The 21520-nt window shown below is 40.5% G+C and overlaps 1 long non-coding RNA gene across 4 annotated transcripts in view; it reads left to right on the top strand.

Moving 5' to 3' along the window:
* The window catches only part of LOC109624368 (uncharacterized), a 67101-nt gene that overhangs the window by 877 nt on the left and 44704 nt on the right, over window positions 1–21520 (top strand). For all 4 annotated transcript variants that reach the window (XR_011243421.1, XR_011243422.1, XR_011243423.1 and 1 more), the window contains exon 2: window positions 5281–5388. This is a non-coding gene — a long non-coding RNA (uncharacterized lncRNA). The remainder of the gene's footprint in view (window positions 1–5280; window positions 5389–21520) is intronic.

Raw genomic sequence — 21520 nt, 5'->3', positions numbered from 1 at the left:
GGTGTAGTGTTATTTTGAGTCTGTGAATGTATACAATCAAACTCACATCCACTGCATGTTCATCGTACCACTGTTTAAAATTGCTCTTTCTTTTCTTCCGTCATTCCTACAGAGTCAAATATGTGTCATTAGTGACTTTGTAAAATTATATTCAAAATTCATTTCATAGCCTGTACATTATGTTTTGTGTGCATGTAGAAAATTTGCAAAACAACAAAATGATGTGTTTTTGCAGTCGAAAACATTTTGTATGTGTGCAAAGATGTGCACACTGATATCATTTGTACATTTTAAGATATAGGTGAAAAAAGTTTGGAGCACAAAGTATATAGTTGGTTTAGTTTTGCTGCAGAAAGTAGATAAGAGAAAAATAGAGTGATATAAAAATGTAAAATACATGACAAAAAATTCACTAACATGCCTTAATAATGATAAATTCCATTGTCATTTGCAAAGCCAACCAGGCACAGAGAGAGTCTTTACAATGATTTGCTTTTAGTCCTGAAGAAACGAAACAAAATCTAATAACAATCATAAAGCATATGGATCATTTCTGATTTCACAGTTTCTTTTTAGGACAATTCCAGTACCTTCCATCACAAACCGGACTTTCTATCCCTAAGTGGACGAGGTAGTTTTTAGCTGTATCATAGAAATAATGGGGGAAATTATGGGTTATGGTGAAATCTAGGACACATTAAATATTAAAATCCGTCTTGGGAAGTCCTCATAATCAGCATATGTTACTCTCATCTGCGGTCGACTCTCTTTTACTTCAGCCGCTCCCTCGGCTACTATTCCTCCCACATGTAGTGTCAATGTTCTTTCCGTACTCATTCAGCCTCCCATCATTCATCCATTTCTTTACTTATTTATTCAGTTGGAGATTCTAAAGTAGGTGCTCACCTTAAAAATATTGAACTCTTACTCTCAAAGTGTTTTTGTTTATATGAGTGGCATAATTCCCCTAAGATCTATTTGGTTCCATTAAGCATTTGGCCTGATGAGCAATACCACCCCCTCACTGGCATCTCTGCTGATAATTACTTTATCAAGCAAGAAATAGAAATAATTTTTAATCTAATATGCTTGATAGTTTAAAAATATTAAAGACCCAGAGGCAGATACATTAATTAGGAACCCAATAATATTACTAGAAGCTATTTAAAACAGACTTGTGCAACTTCATTAGATTCCTCATCATCATTTCCTCTCATCAGCATCTCATCTACTCTTGTCCTTCTGTCCTCTTATTAAGTCATTATCCACACTGGTTTGTTATTTTCAGGTGCTTCTAAGGGTGAAAAATATCTGCTGCTTCAAGATACTGAATCACCCACTTGGGAAATGAAAAAGAGATGAGGGAGAGAAAGACAGACAAAGCGAGAGATGGCCCATAAAGGTAAACTGGGCAAATGGCCAGACATTTAAAGTCTTCCTTTATAGGGAAATGGCTTCATAAGATAAACAGGTGTGGTGATGTTTAATGCCAATAAGCAACACATCGGCGCAGAGGGATTTATAGATGGAGGTTGGTCATTCCGTGCGTTGTTTGACCTTCAGGAGCAATCTTACAGTCTGTTAAGCCTGCCCTACTTAGTTTAATTTGGCTGTAATGGGCTCAATAGCCAGTAGACATGATGAAAGGTAAAAGTTTCCCCCTAAAATCAGATTTGTTTATGCTGAACCGGCTTCTCCACAGAGAGGGAACCTTCGCTCGGTGGAGTGAGGACGGAAACGTGTGTAGCTGTTTGTTTGTTTGAGACAAAAACAGAAAAAAGTGATTTTCCCTCCTGGCTCAGTTTTCTAAACACATTTGGAGTGTTTTTCTCAAGTGGCTCAGTAGCAATCTGTGTGTGTGTGTGATTCTGTTTGTGTGTGTGATTGCCACAGCTACATTTTGTTGATGATGCTGTCACTGCTGTTGGCATCTTAGATGCGTCCCAGAGCCTCTCCAGGCAAAAGCAGGGGACGATATATCTTCTCTTGCGTCACACACACACACACACACACACACACACACACACACACACACACACACACACACACACACACACACACACACACAGACGTCCTGTAGCCTCCTCCCCACCCTTCTCCTCTCCCATGTGTGGCCTTGGTGGGCTGTCTGGGCTCTAGTAGGAACACAGAGTGTGTAACTAAGCACATCCTGTCAGACAGTCATGCTATCTTCTCCTGGTCCAGACCTCGCCTTCCCTTCATGCTCCATTTGCCTGTTATTCTCAGGAGGTGGCTGCTCTGAATAAGAAGCCCTGCAGTAAAGGCACCTACAGACTGAGTTCACCAATCGCACAGGTTTATTTGAAGCCACGCTGTGTGACATGGATGTATAAATTTGGGTTTGACATCAAGTTTGATGTATATAGACTAGAAAATGATAACACCTACTTGGCAAACAGTGTCTCATTGATCCGTGCATCATTTCATGCTGTATTCCAATCAGTAGATAATTAGATGAAGGTCCTCACATGGTCTTCCTAAATGTCTGGTGCTGTCAGAATTTTGTCCCAGGCTGTTTTTGGTTGCAAGTTCGTCATAACTAACATCTTTGAATCTTGCTCAAAACATACTTTTACTCTTTTTTAATGAGTTATCATTAATAATTTTCCATTAAATTGGCTATGAGCCCAGAAGATATCTTCAAATCATATTAATTTCTGCATATTTATACAGTATTATATATTTCATTGCACTACTGTATTGCTTCTTTGCACATGTACTGCTTACAACATACAGAGCCAACTGAATTGTGTACTTTCATGGTGCATTCTTTGGTGTTGGCAATTCTTGTTTCTAATATACTGCATATTCTCCTATACTTTCTTTTCACATTCCATTCTACAGTGCAGACCGTCTAACATCAGAATTTAGTATTTTTGTAACATTCTTAATTTATTTTTGTTGTTCTCCTTCCTAGCAGTATGTCTAAGAGTCAAAACTCCTTGCATGTGTTCATATACTTGGCCAATGAAGCCAATTCTGACTCTGAGAGCCTGGTTGACTGAGGGAATGCATTTGCCAGGTGCCCTAAACAGCCTTTTCTATATAATCCCACTCTGACCTGCAGCTTGAAAATAGACATTGTGTATTGCAAGCTCAAGTGCTGATATGTTTAAAAGGAGAAATGCACTGAATTCTAACAAGGGGAACCTCCTTTCCAGCCATCACTTATCATCATACAAAAAATGATTTTGTGCTAGCACAGGTTCCTCTACCCCTCAGTTGCATAGTTTGTATTCAAGGTGTCACTTTCAGCCACATTAACTTAACTGTGTGTGTGTGTGTGTGTGTGTGTGTGTGTGTGTGTGTGTGTGTGTGTGTGTGTGTGTGTGTGTGTGTGTGTGTGTGTGTGTGTGTGTGTGTGTGTGTGTGTGTCTTTCACTCATCATTAGCAGAATTACTCATTACCCAGAGGTTTAAGGGCCATAGTGGTTGATGTAACAGAGGTTTCAGTGTCACAGTGAATAAATGTGACTAATGTTGACAGTGTCACACTACACGAGCAAAGACATATTTGCGTTTGGCTCCCCAGAAGGAAATGAGTGACCAGAGACAATTCACTCACGAGCAGGGGTAGCGTTCTTGTTAGCATCGCCATAATTAAGAGCATGTGCTTTAATACATCACAGGCTGAGACCACAGTATATGCAATATATGCAAAATTATGCAGTGTGTGCATGTAAACACACACACATCTGTATCAAAAGCCATGCATAGTTACTTGTAGTAATTAAGCGCAAGTGGTCTCTGACATTGATTTGCAGCATGATGCAGGTGGAAACAGTCTGGAGTACCAGGAGTCCCCCTGGTAACGTCCTGCTAAGAGACTGTTGGGAACAGACAGAAGCTGAACAAATCTGATTAGATTATGAGGGCACTCATATGGTCACGAACTTTGGATAGTGGTCAAGATATTATACTGACTATGCAAAAAGCCCACATATGCTTCTTTCATTGTGCATCCTGCCCTTAAAGAATTCATGTCAGGCTTGCACCAGAGAAGAGCTGGATGTTAAAATGTTGTTCCTGCATCGAAAGGAGAGAGCATTCATCTGTCAGATCAGGATGCCTCCCTTACACCTCAGTGTGGAGGTATTATGGGCACATACAACTGGCAGGAAACCCTAGACACATCCCAAATATGCTTGTGGGATTATAGGCTATATCCCATCTGGCACTGTTGTACCTTGGGATCCCCCAGAAGGAGTTGGAAGATGTGGCCAGGAAGAAACAATGTCTGGGATTCTCAGAATCTTAGTTTGCCATGCTCTTAAACCAGAATCCAGATAAGCAGGAAAATACAGAAGAGTGCCGTGGCTGCAGTGTTAGTGATTTGGCTCTGGCTCTCTGGCATTTTTTGGTATGATTGGATAATCCACACAAGTGCAAGCTGTGTGTCAATTGATATTAATGCAACTTTTTCAAATGCATCATACTAAACAAGCAGAGATGCAAGATGGTGTAATATTGCAGGAGACAGGCGATAGAGCAGCAAAATAATCACATTTCTAAACAGATGGATTAGCAGGTTGATTATCATTAGCCTGTCAGTCAGTATTCAAGTGTAAAAAAGCAAGCACCATGCAACATACAACTGAATGTTAACACCAAACCAAAATACATAGTATCCTCTTCTCTTTCGAGTTCTGTGGGTTTCTCCATCATAACCTGATCGAATTTGCAGCATCAATCTCCATTTCTTTACACAGAGAGACAGAGTAAGAAAGAGAGACAGACTAATGCTTGAAATTTCCTCTCGGTGGACTGAGATAATATCAGCCGTTGTACAACAGTATCACCATTGCAACTATGCGCTGCTTGGAAAGTGTGTTTATATGTGGTGGAGTTTTTCCTGAACTCATCCGTTACAGTCGGGTTGTCCGCGCTGTCTACCGGCAGCAAGGCAAACAAGCCTCAATCATGCAGCAAAGTGAAAGTCAATATATTCGTGAACGGATCTGAGTGAGCTGCCTAAGGCCTATAAAAATAATGGAGTGTGTAACATTATTCCTGGCACCCCAAATAGAAACAGCCTTAAGGGGGAAATATTGAGCATAACACTTGTCTATGCACAGCAGGGAATGCTGGAGAAACAGGGTGAGATGTGAACACTTACCTGTGCTGGGAGACCCGCAGCCAAATTTAGAATATAACAAAGGATTGCTTCATTATTCTCCTCTCCACTATAACCCTCCCTTGTGTTGCATGTATGTGTATTTTTATGTGTGTGTAATTTTTTTTCTTTTCTTCTCCCCCCAGTGAACCAGTGCTCACACAGCCCTCTCTATTTGCATGCATGTGGATCCAGCAAACAAACGGGCTTCAGTGTTCATCTCCGAAGATAGAACAGAGGAGAACAGAGGCACAGTGAGTACAATGTTTGCAAAGTACTGCTCTAAAGCAGAATTTTCTATTGTCTATATTTTACATGTATGAGTTCAGTCCAACTCATGGAACACTTGCTTTTCCAAAGCATGTGCCCAAGCTGAAAGAGATGAATTGACAAATATGTGACAAAAAAGGTCAAGGGACTTTCCGTGGCAGCTATTCTCAAAAGATTCACAGTGGAATCAAATATGCTCAGTTTTGAGACAGGCCTGACTGCTCTGTGCAATACAGCATGCTTTCAAAGCTAGTCTCTTGAGTTAGTGTCAAGAAGGCCAAGGATGACGGAGTTGTCACAAAAAGAAATTCAGTCGCACACTGTCACAAACACAGGGACACACTTTGTCTTCATCTGTCTTGTCTTAACAAAACTTTATTTTCTTTTCCTCCTTTTGTTGACACTCGTGTTTCTCCTTTACCTTTCTTTAACTTCTTGTTCAAGTCCAACTGTGAATTGAAAAATTGATTTAGTCTTTTGTGCACACTCCAAGAAAACTGGAATGTGCATTTACCCTACACTAGACCTGCAGTAACAGCACAACATTTCTCTTGAATTGTAGCATTCGTCTGTGGATCAACCTTCACTGGAAAAAAACAGAAATATGGAAAGAATACATTTACATCGCTACAATAGTTTAATCTGTTTCTCTGTTTTGAAACGATGGGTGAGTCAGATGATTGCAGAGTGATGAGGGTGGCATGGTTGGGCAGTGGTTAACACTGTCCCCTCACAGCAAGCAATAAGGTTCCCAGTTTGATTACCCTGCTTTTGCAACTCTAAATTGTCCAAAGGTTTCATTTTGAGTGTGAATGGTTGTTTGTCTCTGTAAGTTGGCTCTGTGTACGCCGCCTTTCGCCCAATGTCAGCTGGGATTTGCTCCAGCTCTCCCCGCGACCCTTAAAGTACAAGCAGTATCGATAATGGATGGATGGATAAACAAAAAGTTTGTTTGACTATTAGCATTTTTAAGTCCCTGGTCACACAGAAAAGTGTGAGGTGTATTGAAAACTGCAGGAGCATTACATCGGAGAAAACAGAGAGGAAAAAGTGGAACGGTGACTGATCACAATGAATAGGTTCACAACAAAAGTAATGATTTTTTCCAATGTCATTCATTGTGAGGAGTAGTGTGCAGGGAGTCAGCAGAAAGTCAGACCTCTCAACCAGAGGGCATCCATGGGTGGAGGAACTTTCCCGAACAAAGTGTTTGGCCTTCCCACGCGTTCTTTCCTCAAGCACTGTCATAAGGGCAACCTCAGCAATGCTAACATACTGCTACAAACTTTATACAAACACACAAGGATGAATCTTAAAGGATAATTTGTCTAATGTAGATTTGTTGATTGAAATTAAATGTCATAGATATTCATGCTCTCTTCAAGACAATGTTGGTAATTCTCCTGCCTTTTCAAGTAGCATCAATTTGTTGTTTATTACCAAATAACTGCAAAACTAAATTCTCAGCGCTACTTTGCATTTAGCTTTAAATGCTAATGTGCAAAATGCATTAGGCTGTACATAATGAGACCTAATACCTGCAATACATCAGAAAGTTGTTGTTCAACATCATGAGCATGTCATCCAACCACTTGACAGATGGAGCAACTATGAAATATTTTTTTCTATCATCACTTCTCCCCGTCTCTTCGTCTCCTCGTCTCTGTCACTCTCCTCTAACTAGGTCACCCTACTCTCACCTCACTTCAAAACACTACAGCCATATCATCAGTTATCTCCATGTCTCCATCTTTGCTCAGTTTCACAGGAAGAGCTGCTCCTTGGTGTTTCATGGTTCACATTCAGTGCCTCAGTTTTTAAGACTTTGTGTTTTCTGCCTTTTTTTCCACTTTCTTTAATATTGTGTGATTAGGTATTTTTCAACATTTCCGTTGGTCTCTCAGAATAATGACCAAAATCAGGGATGTTTAGGGGACCAATATGTATGAGCAATTTCGTGCAGGTCTTAATAAATGTAGGGCGCTCACATTTATTTAGTCTTATATTTCCATCTTGCATCTCCCCCTCACCTTTAACTGTTCTTCCCCTTGTAACTGTTGTATTGGTAGTCGTAGCTTCCCTCTCTTTCTTCCCTCTACCCTTTTCTTTTACGTTGAGAGATCTCCCTCCCTGCTACAACATTAGAGCAAACACATAGCAAAGTACTGCCACGGATTATGCAAGGAAAGAGAAGTAAGTGCATCGACCCCTCACAGCGCAGCAGCAAGTGATGGGCACCCCCTCTGAGCGATGTTCTGGGGTTTTCTGTCACTGCACCCTATCTGGTGCTGTAACGCACCCTCTTTGCACTCCATAAGCTGCAAAGCTGTCTGTGCTCTGTGTGACAGCCTCAGTGTCACCATAGCAAAATTTGCTGCAGAGTTCTGGTCTCTCGTGCCCATCCTTTGGTTTCTCTGCACTAAACAGGATAAAGGCCCCTTATTTAATTTGGTGAAAATTTAGCAGAATGTGTGGGTCTAGATTTATTTAAACTGTCATAAGATGTGCATTTGTCAGGTGTTTTGTTTGTACTTTGCAATTCATATTACCTCCTCATTTGCTGTTTTGTAATATGCATTGGGTGGCTCTTTTTGTGGATTCTCTTGTGGTTTTTGTAATTGCTGTTACTTGAATCACTATGCTGGTCTATTGTGCTGTCTGTTTTCTCGAAATGCCTCTGACCTGCTTCTGTAGTGTAAAATACAGTTTGTTAAATAGTAAAAGTATAGCTTTCAAATTATAATTTAACAAGGTTTAGCAATCTCATACAGTCTTTTTTAAAATTTAGTTGTCCTAAATGAGCTGGTGACAACCATAAAGGGTTTCTTAACATTCCCTATGTCCAAGATTTTCAACCTTTAACCGATTTTAAAACATGAGACTACAGACACAATGACAGATTAAACCGATTTTTAATATATAATCTTCAGAACACACACTAGACGATTTGGCCAGAATGTATGACCAAACACACTAACAATTTGTAGATTGTATGATTTCACAGTCGTACAATAATCCAGTACGGCAAATCCAGAGTTGGGATCTCAACGGAACTTGTGATTTTTCTTCTTCCTTTCTTTGCAAACAAAACCATATAGGTGCATTACTGTACCTTTTGAACTGGAGTGTGGAAAACTTGCATACTTAAAAGCATACTTTCAGCAGAAAAACAAACATGTCGTGAAATCATGGGTTATACATTTTGCAGCACGAGCTGCAAGTTATTTGTAAATGTGTTGTTGGTTTTAGTCTCAGCTGTACAAATATGCAACATGCCGTTGGTGACGTTTTTGGTCAGCTTGCTCTCATTGGCTACTATGGATTTGTGTCAGAGCCGATCATGCTAAATATCAAACATGTTTGATTGATATTGATTTGAGATCAGGGAGGCTCTGACCAGTAGCTCTAAGATCACACTTCAGGATTATTTGGGCAGATAATCAGCCTGGACTGGAATCTAGTCTGGAATGCTTCACAATTGTTGGAAAGGGGCGAATGTGGTTTAAAATATCGGCCAGATTATCCCCTAGTGTGCAGCAGCCCCAAGAGGGACTTCATCCCTCCCTCAGCAATTTCCAAACACTGGATATTACCACAATATAGGGCAGTTCTTAACCATATTGCATTAGTCAGCACACTGTCGTCAACAGATGAGGTTTAGCACAGTGATACTTTTTAATTAACATTGTTTACATTCATCTTGCATCCATCTTAAATTGATCTTGCAAACAAGGCAGCTACTCGCCAAGGAGAATAGACAAATCCCTGTCCCCTAAAACTAAAAGCAAGCGTATCGACCTTCACGTCCCTTATCAGCCCACTTCATGCACACCTACTAACCCCCACCCACCTCCCCAACCCCAATATGCACACACACCTCCCTCCTGACCCATCTAATCCTTAATTACCATGTCTAATTAGGCCTTGACAGCAGAGGTCAATCAACTAATTACAGAAACACAGGATGAAAGAAACAAGGAACAGAGGACCAGTCAGTCAGAGACCTCACAGCCATGATTAAAACCTGAACATCGCCAACATCTCTGCATGGACACGTATGTGCTGCCCACCACTCGACCTACACTTCAACTGAGTTAAAAAAATACACACGTGAAGAAGCTCACAGGCATGTGCAGGCTTCAAGAGCAGATACATACCCTCACATTTCTACAGTACATACACACGTCAGGCTCACACACATGATAAGTGCATGGACAGTAAAGGCTATACTGTGTGACAGGAGATTCCCCGATAATGCAACTTGGCTTCAGGCCTTTCACTCAAGACTGTCACTTCCAGCCTCGTCTCTCATTGATCTACAGCTGGACAACTCGATCCATTAGTTGTGTGTGTGTGTGTGCGTGTGTGTGTATGCATTTGTAAGCATCTGTGTACATGTGTGCACGTATATTGTATGCTAGAAGTGAGAGCGGGATCAATCCTTGGTGAAGTATCTTGTATTTTATAGCCGCATCAATACCAGGATCAGTGTCTTAATCAGCACTGTGTATATGGCCTCGAAACAGAGTCTCCGGGGAAATGCTGTTTGGAGCTCCATCGCAGGTTTGACACACACACACACACACACACACACACACCTCCCATCATCGACGTAACATTTATGTACAGTGAAGCTGCTACAGGATGCGGCATTATTCAGACTAATGACGGAAGATTATTTGCTCCTCATAAATGATGCCTACATGATGGGACTTCAGATATTGGATCTATTCATAATGAATTAATAATTTCATCTTCAGTGCAGTGCTTTGCTCCTACGGGCTTGTTGGCAGCCTGTCAGTTAGTTAGGTCGTCAGAGCTTCATGAGCACATTAAGGGTTGTCTTGCAGAGAGAAGTGCTGAAGATCAAAAGCTGGAAAAAGGGAGCAAAATGAAGTCTGGTTTTCTACAGCCATAGCAGGCTGTAATTTTAATGGCTGGAGATAGAAACACTTGGAACTATCGAAAAGATAAGGCAATAAACATTTTGTATTTCTGTTATTGTCAAGAAAACCCTTGAAAACACCCCAAATAATACTAGTTCTATATTTCTATTATTTTTCTAGGAATCATTAGAGAAGTCAGCTCTAATTTATCAGATGACCTGTGATTTGTTCAGTCCAAGCTCAGCTTAAAGTTTGTTAGCCATAGACAGGTATATAAATATGGAGGATGCGTCTCCACTCCCTCCCATTATCCAGAAATGTAGCCACAATAACCCAGGTACAAACGCTGCCATCTTGCTTATTTCTTAACCAGAGTCTGTGCAGTTGCGATTGGGGGTTGGAGCTGTGGTAGCGACATATTGTCAATATACATGCTCGAGCAATCGTACATCAGTCTTAGCTGTCAATTCGGATGTTTTATCTCCCTGCCCCCTTTTTTTCTTCAAATAACTAATTAAAAACTAAATTACTGGAAAAATGAACACTTGAACATACATCAGTGCAATAATGACAGACAGCATCTTTGATATTTTTTTAATTAATATGTACGTTATGAGTTTGGTCTTTTTTCCATCCACTTTCCTGCAGCTAGCCACAGGGTTGCGATCGACATACTTTGGCTTTTGGATTGGAACGCAGTCATGTCGTCCATCTTTATATACAGTCTATGTTGTTAGCTGATTAGTTAGTGTGTTCCCAACAGTGGAATTGCAGCGCTCTCTACTGGACTAATATTCTAACAGTGCCACTGATAATAAAATAAGTAATAAATGGCGTTCCATTACTGCAATTTCTTGTTACTTCTCGGCTGTGATGAATGCTGATACGATTCAGTTGTAATTAGCTTAAACTGGGCGATAAAATCGGCCCATCAACGTCTCTGTTTGGCTCTATTGGTAACTGGCAGGTTGTGACTTCAAATTCTGTCTACATTTAATACATAATTTGTCTCAGCGCTTGTACTTGCATTTGACTGTAAAATCACATGTCTGACTCGTCTCTAATTTTCTCCTCCTCTTCCGTCTTTCTCCACTGCTCTCTGCTCCTCCCTCCCTGCAGTGTTGTAGTGCATTAGGGGAGATTAATAGAAGGTAGTCATGTTACAAATCATCCGCTGTGCATTTCCCTGTTCATCCTCCACCCCTCGGTTACTCCTCACCTCCTCATCCCTTCCCTTTATGTCTCTCTCATTCTCTTTCTCTCTCACCATCCCTCCTCTTTCGCACTTGTCCTCTCTCATAAACAGCGAGTGGTCAGATTGCAGGCCAGGCCAAAAGAGCAGACCATTTATCTACCTCTGAATACTGGAAACCTGCCACAGGTGCAGTGGAGCACAATAAGTCTTTTTCTCATGAATACACAAGCCTTCATTTGCTGCAGAGGATGCTATCCAAAGTGTGTGCGCGCGTGGGTATCTGTGGATATATGTTTGAGACCATGCCATCATTATTTGCATGCCGGTGAGATAAATAGTAATGCTGAGCAACCTTTAAAACTGGCTCCATAGAAAGTCATCATCTAATATACCCCTGTAGGTCCAGCCAAACAGTTTTTCTTATCTGCCACCCATCTCATCGTCGAGTGGGATGCCCACTAATCATAAGGACAGTGGTTCGATCCCTGGCTCCTTGTATCTCCTCAACATCTCTGTCAAGACACTGAACCAAATTGCCTATTACATGTGAGTGGGATGTCTTACTGATAGAGAAGAGCTCTATATAGAAGCGCTGTGTGTGAATGGGTATATGTCACTCATGTAAAGAGCTTTGAGTGGTTGTTAAGACGAGAAAAGTGCTCTCTTCTTATCCCTCCTTTCTTTTTTTGTGTGACTGCTCTCTCCTCCCACACTTTCACGCTTCTTTTCTTACTTTCTTCAAACCCAACTCTGCCTCCTGCCATTGCTCATCTGTGCCAGCGTGCGTCTCATATTTGTTGTCTTAGCAGTCGGTCTCAGCAGGGGATTTGTATTGGCTTTAATAAGCTCTGCTCTTTGCCACCTGTGTCAGCTGGTGCTCCTCTATTTCTGCCTCGCGTCATGCACAAAGTTATTAATGCATTAACATCTTAGCTCGCTGGGAGGCAAGTTTGTGTTTGCTTTGACGTGCGTGTTTGTGAGTGCATGTTGTGTATTTTCGTTGTGCGGGTTATGTGTTTTTTTTAAATATTCTTGCGCATGCATGAGCAGCTCATTCCCTTCATATTCATGACTGAATCGGTCTCAATGAATTTCAATGTGATGTTATCTGTAGCAGATGGTGACAGTTCATGATAAGACTCCTGTGCTACCTAACCTCTAGACGCACAGTGGTTTATGTATTTACCTGCTAATCCAGCTCCATGACTCCAGCTCTCGCTCTTCTGGGCCTCACATCCTTACAATTTGCCTCTTCACGCCAAAGAGGTCTTATTTACAGACTTGTAATACCAACTTCTCTCTTCTTTCCATTTTAACGAATAAATCACACATTACTTGGGTCAAAATACATTGTATAAAAAGACAGTTGCTTTAGAACAAGGCCTCTTCAAATCAGGGTAATCTATGTGATCATACAAACCAATACTTCCAGCCACTTCATCATTACGACCTTGCAAAGACATTGTAATGATTGTCAGTCTCCTCAAAGGAAGAGGCTAGAATTTTGAGTTTTATGGAAATCGATGTCAATAAGTAATTTTTATCTTCTGTAGATCAAATGAGGCTTTTGGAGATTACTTTTAACCGAGTTATGGGAAAGGTGGGTCCCTAAACCACCGAAAAAGGACACTGACATTATAAACCGTGTTTGTAAGGTAAAAGGACGTCCTTTTTGTCCTCTTTCTACTTTTACTCAGAAGTCACACATTTAAACAGGTGGTTGTTTTACTCTAATCAGTAGAAAAAAAAAGTTTTTACTAGAAATATAACTCCCCATATGTTGATGTCTGTATGTGTGTTTAGCTGCTTTTCAGTTTTGTCGTCACATTTACCTTGAGTAGATGATGTAAATGTTTTGCAGTACCTTTGATAACTGATTAGTTTCCATTTGATTGGAAAAAAAACTGTGATTGATCTGTTCTGGGCGTTTGGACTTTGATCCAGTCAAGTTCAACGGGTGTTTTTCTGTGTAGCTGTGGCTTCTGGGGTAAATCCCCAGCAGCAGTATATCTAAAAGACTGTCTGGCTGATGAAAGCATATGATGAAATGATCTGATATGTCTTTAGTTGATGAACTCAAACCAAAAATTACGACCTGATGCAAGCAGCTTGCTGCTGACTGCCTGAATGATTGACAGTCGCGACGTGCAGTCTCTTATCAATAGCACACACTGACAGAGAGGGACACTCAGAGGCCAGTTCACAGGGGATGTGTGTCAACAATTTCTCTGGAAAATGACACATTCGCTGCATTTATCTTACTTGTACAAAATGTGGACGTTCTTCACTTCAACTTGAGGAATTGTGTTTGCTGTGTGGAAGACTAAAATGAATCGTCTGGAAACTACTGTTCGTGAAGATTGAGTTGTTTGCCATTGTAAAGGTTTGATTGTCAAGTTCAAAAGTTGATCTAAACAGTCAGATCAATCAGTCAGCACACAGTTTATGTCTTTAACCCGTTAAGACCTGAAGCCCCATAGAAAAAGCCTAACAGCATCATGAAATAAAACATTGCGGAGTTTGGCTTTTATTGCAAATCATTGCATTTGTCTTGTAAACTGGATGTCTGAAAACAAACACATTTTCAATATTTTCAGTTCAGTTAAATTTTTTATTGTGAAGTGATTTTTTAAAAGAATATCGAACATTAGTGCAACAGCCTTTGCCTTACAATAAACACCAACAAAATCAACTTTTACTATGTTATTTTTTTCTTGAATATGTATTGTTTTAATCTGGTTAAGAGGGTGAGAAATTAAAGTTTAAGTGACAGTGTTGCATCATGCCAGTCTACACAGCACACTAGAGGATTTTCAACTCTTGGCTGATGACAGACATAATGACTGATTTAACAGATTTTCTAATCTTCTAATCTTCAGAATGCACACATTAGATGATTTGGCCAGAACCTAGACCACACATTTGCTATTTGTAGGAAACAATTTCACAGTGGTGATTCCAGAATGGAATCTTAAGAGGTTCTTCTCTTAAGTTTTTGTATGGTGTTTGTAAAAACAACCTTTAGGTGCATTACCACAACCTTCTGAGGACTTTGTTGTTGTTGAGTTAATTTCAAACTGACTCAGCATCATCATTTCATAAAAATAAGCTCGTCATGTGTTCTGTTTTGCAGCGGAAAACAAAAAAAATAAATCATGATTATGGGGCGATGCATTGTGTGGTGAGCGTGGCAGGCAGAGAGGTGAGCAGGCAAACCGGTAAACGTGAGGTCATCCCGAAGCACGAGGAAATAATGATGTGATATTTTTACATTACTGAATCTTATAAATTTGGAAGTTACATTTCTTAAATAATACCTCCCCTCTGCTCAGTATTTATCTATATATTTGTTTATTTATTTACACTGTCTTTGTAATCTGTATTATGAAAGGTACATGTATATATGGTATTTCAGAGGACAAGTGCCACAGAAGTTAATGTTGAGTCTCGACCCTAGCAGATGTTTTTTTGCCCACCTACATATCTTACCACTGCAGGACTTCACAGCCTTTAATAAGCCAAAAAACCTGTTAATATGGAGGTGCCTGGTCTACACTTCTATCTCTATCAGTGCTGCGCAAATGGTTTTTCACACTAACAGAGCAGCTGGAGCAAGAGTGGATCCTCTTTGTGCCAACAGGAAAGCACACAATTAGATAACTGCTGCTAACTTGAACAGCAAGTTTAATGGTGTAACGCCTCAGTGTGCTGTACTCTGTAATGTGAGGTCAGCATGTAAGACTGGCAGTATGGAGGCAGGTGGATGCCAGTGGTGCCAGTTGAGAAGTATCTCCCTACCATGGCTAGGGAGGCTTACAGGAAACATTGCCTGCTATAAAATCAGCCAGACTTATGTAATAACATCATTATATAAATGAAACGGTTAACAGTGGGTCACATCTGAGCTGTGACAGTGGCACAGACAATTCAGTGCGTGGGTTTCCATGGAAGATGTTTGAAAATGTCATTTGTGTTTATATCTCTTGTTAAACCAAACAAATTATTCAGTTGACTAACCAGGGAAAAAAAATTGACAGTGAGCGAGAGGGCTTACCAGAAACAATGCCTGATGTTAGTCTGGAAATTCAAAGAGCTTGTTGTCAATGGTTTCCTCCAAGACTACAAACTTGATGGAAAGTATTTACAAGAATACAAAAAAATTGGCTTTATTCATTTAAAATGATGAAATTAATAAGCAGATGATGTTTTAAAATCTGCCTATTGTGAATATTAAAAGTATCATGCTAAATCAGACCTTTTAAGTGGCAGTGGGAAAAAAAAGACCAAATCTTCCACATGTACATGATAAAAGTTAGAGATCATCATTTTTCACGCTACCTCAGAGGAGTGGTCATGACGTGTATGCCCAGAAAGTTCCACGGGGGGCTTTCCAGGGTAATGCATTTGCACAGAGCCTTACACCCGATGTATTTATCTCCTACAATTTAATGATGAGAATATATGCAAAAAAGGCTTTATCGGAGAGATTACCCCAAGTTTAAAATTTTCTGCTCATGAGCTAGGGGGGGGAGAAAAAAATAAAAGCTGAAACTTTTTACTAAAAGCTCAAAATTACAGAAAATAGATTACAACCATTTTCCCAATGTTAAAGTGTCCTTTAAGTATAAAAAGGTAAAAGGTATAGTATTTTAAATTGTTGTATTCATAACACTAGGTTGGAAGGGTGAGAATCTAGCCAGTAGCTTTGCTCATATTTCTCTGGGTTGTATTTTTTCAAGTAGTCTGGGGTATTGGGGAGATAGAACATCCCTGCTGGACTGGACAGATGCTCAGAGGACAGGGATTTTTCATCCACAAGCAAACAAACAAGCTGCTATCAGCAGAGCAGAGCAGCAGACCTGCTGGGACACGAAAAAGCTAAAAAAAAAACTGGCCTGAGTAATTAAAACATTGAGTAATCAATTATTCAGTTTCCTCCATATGAAAGCCATGTATTTCCTGTTGACTGCAGACTAAAACATTAACTTAAAAACATTTTACATGTTTAAATATTTGGAGGACATATCTAGCGTATAAATGATGGATAGTTTTTTAAATGCTTGAGGATTTTTATATATTTTTTTACATACTATGTAAGTATTTGTTTATATTTTTTCTATTTCTATAATATTTCTGTTTGAAATTAAAATTGCATGATAACAAAGTATAACTGTTATTTACGCCTTTACTTGTACTCCAAGTAATATTCGGTCAAACATGGTTTGCCGGTCCCTTCAGGAAAATTATCTTTTGACTCATCTTCCCTCAGGCAAGTCACAGATCAGGTTCAGCATCATAACAACACCGGTTGAGCTGGTAGGCCAGATTTACAGTTGGTGAGGCACATCTGCCCACATCCTTCACAGTAATTTTTGCATTGTAGCATCAGACACTTTGTGTCTGTTTGACAATGTTAGTCACACAGAATCACTGGAGGTAAGAAAAAATAAAACTCGGCAGAGTTCACTCACTCCAATATTTGATCTATGTCTGCAATTTAAAGGGCAAAAGAGGTGAAACACCATTACTGCCCTGGGACGTATCAGTGCCGATTATTATTATTATTTAGATTCAGGTTTTCATTTATGATACACTTTTTTCTTTAAATGTTGGCGAAGAATTTATTTTCTATTCTCCTGTTAATGCTGCACGTCAGTATGCCTATGGTGTGTTTGTGAAGCAACTCTGAGTGATTACTGTGTAGAGCAACAGCACAGGCTCTTACCACAACGAATTAAGCCAGAGTGCCAGGCCCAGAGGGAAGAACTCTTCATCAGAGGACCGTGGAGAAGATAAAAGAGTGTTACAACTCAATCACTATCTGGTCACTGAGCTTAACAGGAGACAGAACTCAGTGTGACACACGCAATGCATCTAATTACCACAAGATGCACAGATGGAGGCAAGAAAACCCCCAGAAAAGTCATAACTGTGGTATTCAGTACTGCATCAGACACAACAGTGACACGGCTGTAACAATATATAAAATTTGCATGATACTCTACAATAGACGGCTATGTCAGCACAGGCAGACATGCACATACATGACACACATACATATGTATGACACCCACAGTTGGATGCACATGTCACAAATCATATCCACTTTGTCTCTCACTATTATTTTTTTTTATTCACGCTCCCAGAAGCTCGTGCCCATGGGTACACAAATGCCACAAGAATCCTGTGCTGTGATTACTGCCTGCAGTCACAAGGTCAAGCCGGTGACTCAAACAGTGATCCCAGAAGACACCACTTTCCCATGAGACATGAGAAAGGCCAGGACAACCAACAAGCAGGACCTCTGCTAGCAATCACGGCAGGAGAAACACCCCGTGGGCTGGAGCCCCTTGGAGATGTACACTCAGCAGCAGAAGAGGATCAAAGCCTATAGCGAAGAAAATAGATCAGATTAACGAAACCAAGCTGTTTCTGCAGCTCAGAGACGTGACCGTGATAGTGACCATGATGGCTAAATCTGCTTGTCCACAAATATTGTATTGTTGTAAAGTTTTTCTTTGGTATTGTGAACATAAGATGTATGGCCTTAACTCTGACGTCCAAAAGCATGCTGAACCAAATGAGTGTTTTGCTGTCTGGGTCCAACTCAAGAATCGCTCATCTTATCTGCTTCACATTTGGCATGTGTATTGTTAGGAGTCCAGGGAAGTGCAGAGTTAAATTTGCAGTGGCGTAATTGATGTTGTCGATCATGACAACAATGTGTTCGGGGTTCTGCATGCTGAGTGGTGCCTCACTGCACTTTGAGTAAACAGGTGAACAGCTCTTTGTGCATTAATGGTGGTGCAGCTTCAGGGTTCTACGAACTGAATCTCACAGTCGCTCTTTACTTGCTGCTGCTCAATTACTGCAGGAGATCGAACCAAAATTAGCAAAGTTGGTGGGTATCTATCACCACTGTAAATGACCCATTCACATACAGGTTGATCATATGAAATATTGATTGCAACCGCTTCGAGTGAAAATGTTACTCTCACAATGGCCTGCATCGTTTAACATGTGGATGAGAAATCTTAGTTTCATTTGTTATTTTTTAAATTTTATCCCACTGCCTAAAACTTTTAGAGTGACTACATTTTTTATAAATACAAATACCATACTGCCATATCAGTTACACAGCCTATCTTTCCATTGTTGAGACATTGCACCAGGTGAAACATACTGATAGCGGCACTACACACAGCATGACAGGCAGAGGAAATGAAGCAGAACCATAGATCAGAGTGAGGAGGAGGCTCTCTGAAGGACGAATTTGTCAAGCGTCCCTCGACCCACATGCAGATAGATTGGAGGCAGTCTCATTAAAAATAATTGTCCTTGAAACGTATGCCCATCCAGACCCTGAGGAATACCTTTGGCTCTCAGGGTTGGTAATTGAAGCTGACCACAGTAAATCAGCCCCAGTGGTTGTTGTGTCGACAACCTGGGAGAAGATTAAGCTGGTATCTCAGCATCGGGAGAAACCTGGATTTACTGCACAAAATAACAGTCACAGACAACATAAGTCAAGCTAAATGGATGTGTGTGTCTTTGTGTGTTGATGTTTGTTGCAGTGTGTAACAGGAAGTAGTGCACTGATCAGTATGATTACACGCTGCACCCTGAGAAAAGAAACGGGCTTATTAACCTTTGCTGTGAGAGTTAAATATTGGTAATAAATTGTACATATACATCTCAGATTACTAAAATGGCATGACCTTTCTCGGAATCATTGAAGTAGCTGCGTTTCTTTTCTTAGCCTGGGCCCACAATTAAGATTTTCATCGTCGTCTCGAGGGCCTGTCAGATGTCTGCATGAGGAGAACGCCAACGTTACTGGGACATAACGGCGCAGTATATAATGTCTTACTGTGCCATGTGAAGGGTTGAGAGATGATAGTTTGACTCTAACTTCTGTCTCGTTCCAGACACTGATTACTCTCTGTGCAGTTAACTTGCAGCTTCAGCTAATTAGCATCAATGGTAATTAGCAGAGTCGTTAAGAGCCTTATAATCAACTTTTCTCCTTCACTCATTTAACTCCCTGGGGCTGTCAGGTCTGTCTGTGTTGGTTCCTTTTCCTCAGCAGGCTACATGCATTATACATGCTGGGTTACAGAGCTTATTTTTATGAAATGATGATGCTGAGTCAGTTTGAAATTAACTCAACAACAACAAAGTCCCAGGCTCTCTGCAATCATGTGCATTGCTTAGCATGGATGATCGCTGTACACGGTGCTCAATGGAGGCAGGCGGTGGGTGCTTATGGGACATTGGGGCGGACATGGAGCAGATGAAAACATTAAGTGAAATAGTGTTGGTTTATTCATTCATTTAGTTTACAATAGAGACATGAAAGTGGTGTATAAATTCTTAAATTCATAAATTCTTTAGATATAAAGATATCAATGATTAAGTAAGTGTTTAGACAAGAAAACTGGGTTGGTATCACGTCATATGATTTTTGAAAATGAAAGAAAAGTACAGTGAAGACGGCGATAGTAGATACAGGCCGGTTTTGTTACTTGCTGATCTGGTAGAAAAAAGGCCTTTAAATGCCATTTTATCCCAGAGCTCTCTCATTAAGTAAATGTCCATCTTTTTCCTCTGTGTCTATTCCTCTCTCTTCACCCTCTTTGCTTCTTCCAACAGGGCTCATTTTCCTTTCCCACAGTTACTCCAGTTGTTTCATGGTCCACCATTTCTGCTTCCTAGGGAAAGCTTCAAATAGCTGCTGGGCAAAAGTGCTATACTCTTCCTGTTTTGGTTGTGCAGAGACACTAGCATTTTCTTTGTACTGTATATAAAGCTTTCATTTTGCCACGAGCAGAATAAAATATTGTCAATTTAAACAATTAAGAACTCAGATTCTCTCTTAAAAAGCATTGAATTCCCTACGCCTTTGTCTCTAACAGAAAAATCTAAAACTTTTTTCAGCAGAAGTAGACAGCATTCATTATGATGTTAAAACTGATTGCACAGTGTAATGAAGATAGAAGCTTTTATGTTACCATTCATTCTCTTGGCCATGGGGATACCTTTTGCACAGAAAATGACGTCTTAATTTGCGACACAAAAGAACTGCATCATCATGCATAACCAAAACAAGACAGAGAAAAGCACTTTCCATGTTTTATTTCTCTAGTGATGGAAACAACAGAAGGTGGAATAGCTAAATTGACAAAAACAACTCAACCTCCCAGGGAAAAATAATCCCATTGACAGAGGAATAAAAGCATGAGATAAAAAAAACACAGAGTGAACCTCAGATGGCCACTTACTCCATTGAGAAAGGCTTCAGAATTGACATGCAGTTGTGTGAAAATCCAGGAGAAGTCGATGTGTAAACCCAGCAGGGGATCCCCCTGCTCGATTCACCCCGAGTAAATGGGGGGGGGGGGGTTGATGGCGCAACAGACAGTGTCGGGGTGCTTAAAAGAAAATCACATGATCAACGCAGAGTCAATACACTTCCTGTGTCTGCCTGCTGCACCCGGCTGCTCCACCTCTCACCTGAAGAATGCGGAGGATTCGCACACATCTGTGCAGAGAACCTCCCGCTGTGTCATGCATGTGTGAAAGGCAAACGCTGGGTAAACTCCGTAGCCAATTCTCTGAGTTTTGCCCGGAGGTCATGTCTGTAAATGGCTAAAGTAACACAACCAGCCTACTTAATAATACTACCAGACAGGTAACTTGAGTTTATTTGTTGAAATTGGTATTTTTACCGTTGTTTCTGCTTTAGACAGAAGCAGAGCCACACCTTTTCTCCTGCTGCTTTATTCTATGGTTACTACCTCTTCCCCCATACAACTCCTGCTGATTTTACACATTTGTGCCAAGCAATTATTTTTGTCAAACTATGTTATTACTATGCAATGTACATTGTTACAAAAGTGTTTGCCGGTTCGTATGTTCATTGTAACGTTGTGAGTACTTCCGTTTCCCTCGTCACTGAACGTGCTTCTTTCTTCTCCTCGGATATCTCCAAAGTAGTGTTGACGACTCCCTCAGGAGCCAGCTCTGACCTGCGTC

Source organism: Paralichthys olivaceus, chromosome 7 (genome assembly GCF_024713975.1).
Source record: "Paralichthys olivaceus isolate ysfri-2021 chromosome 7, ASM2471397v2, whole genome shotgun sequence".
In the NCBI taxonomy this organism is placed as follows: Eukaryota; Metazoa; Chordata; class Actinopteri; order Pleuronectiformes; family Paralichthyidae; genus Paralichthys; species Paralichthys olivaceus.
The sequence above is the reverse complement of the archived record's forward strand: the minus strand, read 5'-3'. Positions and strand labels throughout refer to the sequence as shown.